At 37.1% G+C, this 10314-nt stretch overlaps 1 long non-coding RNA gene across 1 annotated transcript; it reads left to right on the top strand.

The window, feature by feature from the left end:
- The first annotated feature begins 2927 nt into the window (after positions 1 to 2927).
- LOC311301767 lies at positions 2928 to 5627 on the top strand. The gene is made up of 3 exons (XR_014629497.1): positions 2928 to 2989; positions 4001 to 4141; positions 5016 to 5627. It is a non-coding gene; the product is annotated as an uncharacterized lncRNA (long non-coding RNA).
- The last annotated feature ends 4687 nt before the right edge of the window (positions 5628 to 10314 follow it).

The following is a 10314-nucleotide window of genomic DNA, read 5'->3' as shown; positions in this document are numbered from 1 at the left end:
CGCTGGTCCCGTCCAGCACAGTGCCTTCATCTCCGCTGGTCCCGTCCAGCATAGGGCATTCTTCTCCGCTGGTTCCGTCCAGCACAGTGTCTTCATCTCCGCTGGTCCCGTCCAGCACAAAGCCTTCTCCGTTGGTCCCGTCCAGCACAGATTCTTCACCGCTGGTCCCGTCCAGCACAAAGCCTTCACCGCTGGTCCCGTCCAGCACAGATCCTTCACCGCTGGTCCCGTCCAGCATAGAGACTTCTTCGCCGCTGTTACTGCACAGCTCCGAGCCCTCTTCGCCGCTGTTCCTGCACAGCTCCGAGCGCTCTTCGCCGCAGTTACTGCACAGCTCCGAGCCCTCTTCGCCGCTGTTCCTGCACAGCTCCGAGCCCTCTTCGCCGCTGTTCCTGCACAGCTCCGAGCCCTCTTCGCCGCTGTTACTGCGCAGCTCCGAGCCCTCTTCGCCGCTGTTACTGCGCAGCTCCGAGCCCTCTTCGCCGCTGTTCCTGCACAGCTCAGAGCCCTCATCGCTGCCCTGCACCGAGCCCTCTTTGACACCCGGGACTTTGCCCAAGTATTTTTTTGGGGGGGGCCATATACCTCTGTCCTGGCATTCTGAAAAAGATTCCCCGCCATGGCCGCCCGAGGGGGTTTCCCCGCCATGGCCGCCCGAAGGGGTTTCCCCGCCGTGCTCCACGCCCACAGCCTGCTCCACGCCCACAGCCTGCTCCACGCCCACAGCCTGCTCCACGCCCACAGCCTGCTCCACGCCCACAGCCTGCTCCACGCCCACAGCCTGCTCCACGCCCACAGCCTGCTCCACGCCCACAGCCTGCTCCACGCCCACAGTCTGCTCCACGCCCACAGCCTGCTCCGCCCTGGAGGCTTCCCACTGTGTCTCCCTTGCCTGGTCTCCCCTGTCAGCCTCCAGGGCGCCCACCCTCCCACCCCTTTGGATGTTATAGGCGCGAGGACGCGCCTTTGGGGAAGGGGGGAGTAATGTTACATGTATGGTGGTTCTGAGTTCTGTTTCTGTGATCCGTTTTCCCCTGTCTTCTGTGATTTTGGTCTAGTCCTGTTTTCCCCGGTCTGTTTAATTAGTTCATCTGTGTCAGCTGTGTCTTGTTAATTATCTGGTTAGTCCCCATGTATTTAAGCCCTGTGTTTTCCTTCAGTGTTTGTCGGTTCTACTTTGTTGTAACGTTAATGTATAGTGTGTGTTCTGCCCGTTGTTCCTGTGTTTTGAGATCTTTTGAATTAAACTCCTTGTATTGAAGAGCTCTGTCGTCTTCACCTTCCTCCTGCACTACACTACCGTAACAGATACGTGGTATTTTTACGTGAAAGGTGGGGGGTGATTCATTTTTTATTCTGGCCCCACCAATACTTTGACACCTGAGTTTTAGGCCCGATCCAGAAAACAGACGTTGTGTTTTATGTCTTAATAATTGTTCTTCTTTTTATGAAAACATGTGGTAAGCAGTTTTTGGCCTCATCCGCATAATGCCGAAATGTTTTAACATATTGTAAATTTCAATTGTTAGATAAATCATCTAACTATTATATCTAACAATCAACAGTTATATGTGAAACAAGCTCAGTCGCATTGGAGTTGGATTATTGTTTATATTGAACCACATGTTTAACAGCGCTATTGTTCTCGGCCTCATCAAAGTTCACACGTCACAAAGTTTTCATCGGACCATACCGACTCTGAAACAAGACCAAATATTAGCAAGTAACATTTTGGACACCTTTGTTTTTATGCATCTTTGATTTTGTTTGCATTTCTTCTGAAACACCCTGTTTTGAAACTGTTTAACAATTTAACATCACTAGCGTAACACTTATCGTATTGTCGGGTGTGATTGTAATGTTTTGTATGGCGTTTTCTTTACACTTTCCCCCGGATATCTGTTTCCTACAGTTAGCTGTAATGTTAGTGAACTCTAGGTCTTCTCTTTGTTCATATACGACAGTATTCACATGAATTGGCTTGATTTGATAAAATGATGGTTTAAACCATCATCTTCACGTGAGACATTTACATTATATTATTATACCGTCCTAGTTTTTAAATAGCGCTAAAATGTATATTTTATATTTTAACCCTTTATGCGGATATAGAATACCGCACAAGGTTCTCTGACATATCTTATCGTGTAAAAAACATCTATGTAGATCTAGCTATGTACTTAAAAATACCGCGAAACAAAGACAAGGACGCATCTTTCTATAAGCGACCCTCAAAATCTGTGCATACAACAAAACAGTGCATCCGTGTACGACGATTTATCAGAAAATTACTTTTGTTTGAAGAAAAACTTAAATCAGCTGGTGCTTGATAACTATTGAAGTAATTAAACACCCCTGAATTCGGTAATGTGTTTAATGCGATATTGATATCACGTTTTAATTTTAACTCGATACATTTGAATGCGCTAAAGGTCTATGAACTTTACCATCTTAATAGTTGGTCAAATTAACTTAAAGCATGCGCAAAATGAAATACATCCTAACTACTTTCTAAATGTTTGTTACAGAACTTATGGCGTACACTGTAAATGATTTCTGTTGTTTTCACAGCATTATACTGTTTTTCTCAACAGTTTCTTGCTGTATAACCTATGTACAGTATGTTACTGTAGATTTTGTTGCTTTCACAGTATTATTTTGTATTTTCAACAGTTATGTACTGTGCACACAGTTGACAGTATGTTACTGTATATTTTCAATGCATTCTGGGAAATTATTAGTTACTGTAAATCTAAATACAGCAGTGCAAATTGACCGCGAAAAACACCACACACAATTCCACGAGTAAAATTGCTAGCCTACAAACGTTATCCTTACATAAAACATTTTCAGGACTGGGTGACCATTAACAGTCTTAATTTCTGTCAGTGGGGGGTGCATGAGAGCGCATTTGAATGAGTTTTTCTGTTGTGTCAGTCTTTTCTGCCGACCTGGAACTTCAGCCCGGTGTTAGGAACTTCGCCATATGGTAAGTAATAAATCTTAATATTTGTATGCATGGATTCTAGCTAATAACTTTAAAATTATTTAGAGAGTATGACCAGGATTTAGATATTTAATTTAATTCATTCTTAACATTTTACTATCAGCTGTGTACAATATGATAGGCTACTCTAGGTTTCAATGTAGTTTGGGGCATTGGTGTTACTGTAAATTTAAATACATTAGTACGAAATGACCGCGAAAAATAACCACAAGCTGCCGTTTTATGAATAACTCTTCACTTCCCTGAGTAACGTTGAGGGCGCGCAGGCCTTTGCATCGCGTCGCTGTGTCTGTCGGCGAAGTTTTCGCCATAAATATCTGGTTTGTGATGAATCTTTATATATTTTTTATGCAAACTAAATAGTAGCAGGTTAATGTTAGTTTAGAAGAACTGCCCGCGGCTTATGTTCTATAACGCCTGTAACGCGGATTTCCTCATGTTGATAGCTAGCCTACTTGATTATTAAATGTAATTTTATAAACATAGATTGCATATGTAGCCTCTTATAAGGTCAGAATGATCTAATAATTGTGTTACCATTTTAAGTCGGTGGAAGCGCCTGCGCGTTCATTATAGATATATATATATCATAGGCTACCGTTGGGAATTGAAAATCGATATCCTGAAATCGGATACCCAAGGTTAGGATTCGGATTCTTGTTATAAAATTTAATTTTCGATTCCTCTTATTGATTTATTCGCGCTTATTTTTGTCTAAATCAGAATATTCTTTTACACGTCTGTGAGGACCTGACCTGGCGATCTGCCAGGACCTTGTGCAGTTACCTCAGTCTATGTTCATTCATACACTTTTGTTACAAATTGATCTCTATTAGTAACACCAATGGCTTTTTATTTTGCACAAGTGATGGTTTAGAGCTTTGACTTAGAGCTTATTGTGATGTGACTTATTACAGATGATGCTACATATTGTGATCACTCTTGATTCAGTTGGAAAATATATAGGCTATATATTTTTTTTTGTGTTTACAGGTTTCTTGTCAGGATAAATCCTGAAAATTCGAAATGAACATCACAGTTCCAGGTGAGCAGAAAGAGTGCGAAGGTTGTTCGGAGGAAGACCATGGCCTTGAATCAGGGACTTTGCAGAATATGATTGGCAAAATCATTAAGGTAAGAGTAATATTAGGGATGTGCAGCGGAGCCCATATCTTTAGAAATGATTTGTGTCTGAATCTGTATTTAGAAAAATCCAAAAAGGGTGGAAATGACTTAAACCATACATTTTTCAAATTGATAGTCTGTTTTATAATGTAATTATGTTCCCTTCACAGTTTCCATTTAACAAATATGCCTTGTATAAGTCAAATAATTTGTATTTTTATATTATAATTTTTACACCTCTTTAAATAAGTTTTAATTAAAACATGAAATGGTAAAAAATAGGGTTGAGTGATATGGTAAAAAATCATCTTGATAAAATGTTTCATATCAGTCAGTATTGATAATTATCACAATCAATGTCAAATATTTATTTATTTTAAGTTTTAAATGTTCTCAAACATACATTATATAATGAAGACAACAGGTAAAGTTAAAATATAATGAAATGTAATAGGGGTGGGAATCTTTTTGATTCAACGATTCGATTCAAATCGATTCTTTGGGTCACGATTTGATTCAAAAGAGGCGGTACTTTTGAAATTGGGAATTCTCTTTTGAATCAAATTTCATTTTGATATATGCATAGAATAGATTTAAAATCTATGATCAAATCTAAAATCAAATCTATGCATATATCTAAATGAAATTTGATTCAAAATCGAGAATCGAACAGAAATGATCAGCAGCTACTGTTAGCCCCAATCATGTGCATTTCAAGCACAGACACATTTCATTTATAAATGGCCGTGCCACTCTTCCGTGAAAAATAAAGTGGATACCATAGGAAAAAAAAATTCTCCTAAAAAGGTGTTGATAATGTGAGTTAGGTTTTTTTTATTATTAGTTTTGCCTCTGATTGATTTGTGCTTATCATTCCTTGCAGGATTATCAGAAGTGTTGTCACTCTTCTACCACTTGACACCATCACTACCCTCCTCACCTGGCCTTCATCCTCACCTGTCTTGCTTTCTTTCTAAGTTTCTTTTTTACCTGTTCAGGATCATTTTTGCATGAATTGAAATACATGAATTGTTCACTGATCTTAATTATTAAATATATATTGTTCATTAGTCTTCTTTTAAAACAGATTTTTATTGTTGTATCATATTACATTATTATTACTAATGTATTGTTTAAAAATACACAATAAACCTTGTTGTGCAGTTAAAGCTTCAATTGTTCTTTTTTCTATTTCCCATTAACAGTTAAAATAATATTCCTACAGATTTTCTACATATTCTACAGGTAACACAGTAGCACTATAAAAGTAATAAAATAACATTTCATAACTGTATAATACTATACAGTATTATTAAAAATCAACGGTGTAATACTGTGTTTTAACGTGGTAAAAAATTACAGTAAAATAATGTATTTAATTTTACAGTATGCTTAACAGTACTGTATTTAGTGTTACAGTAATTTTACTGTTGAATGAAATACAGCAACTACTGGATAATTGTTGCCAGTAAGTTACTGTTAATTTGACAATACATTTTTTACAGTGTACAATTCACCCATGCATATGTTTAATCAGATTTTGTAACTGGATTGAGTGAAAATAATAAACCTCTCTGGTGGCATGTAGGACTTGTTGTTTATGCAGGACCTAGTTATTTATGGCTTTCCTGATGATGACACCTTATTCAGCCCCTCCAGCAGGGTGGGCGGACCCCAATCGCTGTCCTGATAAACTCTGCACCGGCTCAGTCGCACACAACCCCGGTTTTCCTAACTGAAGGGCTCTAGCTCTACTAGCCGCGGACTGCTGTGCTACTGCATCATCTCATTGATCAAAAGTTGAAGGAAAAAGTTGAAAGTCCTGTTTGCCTGAACCTGACGCAAACTACGCTTCTACGAGTCACACTTTTAACCCAAAAACACAAACCCTGGACGACTGTGCCGCAAGGACTCACTCAGGAGATTCCAGGAACGAACTGTATCTTTCATCATCGAATAAAGGACTCTTCGAAAAGCATCTTTCATCATCGAATAGTGGACTATTCGAAAAGTTGAAAAAATGGCGACGCAAAACCTGATGGAGAACAAGTATCATCCGGCGTGTGAGTGCGCCACGGGGAAAGAGTGTCGTTTAAGAGATACGTTAGACTGTATGTTTAAAGATCATTTTAGAGGCCAAATGGTTGGCTTGATGCACAGGATAATCGATGCTGCGTGTGATATGAAAAACGATTGTGCGCAGGATACCAAACGTGTCACAAATCTCAAAAATGAAATGGATGTCGTAAGAGGCCTGACAAATTCATGGACTGATGTAACACCCATGTTTTTTAACGGCAAAGAGCCGAACGGCGTAATCCTCAGAAAAGTTCTGGATGTGTTGCGTGCATGTTCTGACGAATTCGGAGTCACCGAGATACTCGCTATTTGTACTTTTGTAATGGATCTCTGCGTGTCACTGGTGTCAAAAAATTTAAAACTGACGTTGGTGAATTAGTTGAAAGTCTGGTCAGCTACATCCTAGAGCAAGACATGATAGCCTGCAGAGATTTTCTATTCTGGTTAGACCATATGTAAATGTCATTATTGTTTTACTTTATGTACGTAATGCCGGTCTATCATTTTCTTCACTACTTCAATGTATACTCGAAAGTATAATGTTGAAATAAAAAAATTACAAACTGTTGTGGTAATGTCTGAGCTCATAAAAATACTATGACACAACTTATTCTTTAGGAGGTATTAAATAAAAATAAAATTAATAATAATAATAATATTTAGAATAATTAAAAATACTACATGATTTAAAAGATTAAATATTTCAGATCATACTCAACAATTAGGCTACTTAATGTCGAAGCACATTGGTTTAATAAAAATCGAGTTTTTAGCATTGAAATGATCAAACAAATTCACATCTGTATTAAACAGTTGGACAAAATTCGTTGTAATATAAAATACTCTATCAAATCTAAAAATTTAAATAAAAAGTAACTTGTTTAAAGCAAACAGAAATCGCTTGAGAAGAGTAAAACCATAACCTCTAATTTGATATTAAATGCTGAACCGAAAAACAGAGTCATAAAGGAATAAAGTAACTATAATATTGGGAATCATCAGATGCTGAAGACGGAAGTTAATGTAAATATTTTTTTTGGAAGTGAATCAAAAGTGCTTTTTACGAACGCCCGCTCGATACGTAACGTCACATCTCCGCGCTGCTGTTTTGGCGCGCTTTATGGAAGTTTGAATCGTTCGAGTCATACACACAAATGCAGCGATGGAGCGCGTGAACACGAGCAGTGTGAGAGGATTCCTGAGATCTTGCGATGATCTGACTGAGAAGATTCGCTGTTTAATACAGAAGAAACTCATCAAGAAGTACTTGAGCAGGTGATATTATGCACTTACGATTTATGTGTGGATTAAAGAATAGACAGTAGTAGAAACGACAAAATAGGCATTTAATGAAGACATATTTTATATTTTTATATCATTGTAGAATGTATTTCTGAGCACCAGACGCTCTCTCTCACTAGCATATGGACACACAATCCCATGCATGCCAAACTATCTAAAATGGTGCCTTCGAAGGGCACTGAAATTTTTAATCATTATCAACATATTTTTTGATAAAAATAACTATAAAAGAGTTCCAAATGACACTTATTTTTGTCCAAAGTTCTAACTAGAGCAGCGGGCAGAGTTAAAAAGGAACTTTGTTGTTCTTGTCTAGCCTTAATTTACTGAAGGCTATGGATTTTAGGTAAATGTTTATTAAATTAAACAATGTGTACACATTCATTATTAATCTAATAATCTAATATGATGAAAATGGCTGTTATTTGTTTCTTCTCCTCTCACATTAAATCACATGTATTATATAGGCCTATTTTAAGTTCAAAATGGTGCAATTAGAAAAAAAGTTGATTAGTTTGCCTGATTATTTTTGTCGTTGTTTAACATTTCTCAAAACAGCTGTCAAATATGAAATGTTTAGTTTAGCTACTTGCACCTTATCTCGCACTATATGACCGTTATCAGCTGGAAGTCGCTCTCAGCGGCTCCTGTGAACATACTATTGTCCTAACATAGACTATTATTGTTATTGTCCTAACATAGACTATTGTTTTAACTCTGGTTTAACCTGCTGTGCGTCTGTTCACTGTCCATCATGTGCTCTAACACCTGCAGCATCAGCCGGTTCATTGACTTTGAACTGGTGTGTTATATGAAAAATATTGTTATTTCTGGCTGCCTTTCTCCGTTTGGCTTTGATTGCCATATTTATGAGCTTATCTGGCCTTTGAAAAAGTGAATGTTTGAACTCTGGTGTATGCTAAATGAAAACAGGTGAACAGGTGTATGAATGTGTCTGCAGGTGTATCTGACCCTAACAACTAATGACCAACTTTATTTTTGCTATTGTACATACATTTTATTCTTCTAACTGTTTGTCTTTGGTTAACACAGCTGGAGAAGAACAACAGGAAGGTTGGAAGACACAGTAGAGGAACTACAGCATAAATATGGAGAGAAAACAGCATTAAAAAGGATCAAGTCCATAGTGAAAAAAATCAGAAAAAAGAATATCAAACGTAGGAAAAGATTTAAAATGTACTTTGTTAGTTGTCAATATGTTTCTCAATCTTCAATAAGCTTTACTATAATGTTTACATGGTTTTGGTTGTGTATTTAATTGTTAATTTTTTAACAGATGGTGCACATTCTGGAAACATGACAAATCAACAGCCTAACAACCTTCCACAACGACAGCATAATAATAATAATAATAATAATTCTAAATCATTCGGACAGCCATTAATTCAGAACCCTAATCAGCTTAACTTAACAATTGACCAGAAGAATGGTGGGACAATAGTTGCTACAATCATGGTAGAAAACACAATATATGGTGATGTTAACATCAGTGCGGGTGAGTGTCTGATAATTTAAGAAACAGTTGCTTAGTTAAGAAATGATTTGTGTATGTTATATATATTTATGTATGAGTATTTTTTGTTTTGTTTTTATAAACGGCTCTTTTCAACCCTCTTTTCTTAGTGATTTGGTCTTTTGAATCTTACATGGATTGTAAGGACACGTGTGATTCCTGTATAAAGATTATGTTTTAAAGTTAGTCCATAGGGTGTGGAACTTTGCATAACTATGGTGTGTAAAAATACACCCAAAGATTTAAGCACAACTATTTACGCACATACTAAGTGGGAGAATATCTAACTGTATATTGTAGATTGTGAACATTCCATTATCTGTTTATTTGGGGTCAAAGAACATCCTTAGCTCATACATCTCTTTAATTTTGTGCTGGATGTTAGTTAAAAGATGAAGGTATTAGTTAATAACAAACAAACAAAAACTTTAAATCAACATGAAGCCATAATATTAATAAATAAAATATGGAATAATTACAGTTTACAATTACAGTACAATGACTTCCATAATATTTTATTTTAGTAAAGGTATGCCTGGATCACCCAACACAAAGTTGTGCGTTGTGAGTGAGACCTCGCAAAGATTACACCAATATTAGATTTCTCGAACATTGCGTGGTTGCACTACGCTTGAAACTTAGTAATCAACATGCATTTATGTAGGACTGTCAAAAATCATCCGTTATCATGGTTTAGTTGTATTTTAAAACACTGTTTTTTCTTAAAAATGTTGTGTCAGACGTATTTGGTAGCATGATTATCTTTTAATCGTGTATTAAGTCCATATTTATCAGGTTGATATTTGTAGAAATAAGCAAAATACATTTATAAAACAAAAATAACAAGTTAATGGCCTTGTGTCAGAACACAGCAGGTATGAAGATATGTTTAAAGCTAGATTATCCTTTGAAAAGTGTAATACAGTATTTGATTTTTACACATGTAGTGTTTTTGCCAACTGACCTAAACCGTTGACCCCTGAAGTTATGACTTCTGAAGGCCTCTCATGTGTAGATTCGCTCGGTTGAAAAAAATGGTATGTTGTCATTTACACTTATGAAATTAATATGAAATTAACGTATTTTATTAGCTGAAATCATTGTCTTTATTCATAAATATATCCTCATTGGTGTAAAATGACCTCTGCCAATGATCTGACATCCTTGTAAGTGAAACATTTCTTATCTTTATTTACATGGGGGCGGGTAAGTCCATGGAAGCTTCCATGTCGTTCCGCCATCTTGAACCAAAAAGCAAAAATTTAAT

Source organism: Rutilus rutilus (genome assembly GCF_951802725.1).
Source record: "Rutilus rutilus genome assembly, chromosome: 12".
Lineage (NCBI taxonomy): Eukaryota > Metazoa > Chordata > Actinopteri > Cypriniformes > Leuciscidae > Rutilus > Rutilus rutilus.
Note: the sequence above shows the minus strand (reverse complement) of the source record. Positions and strands in the feature narration are given on the sequence as shown.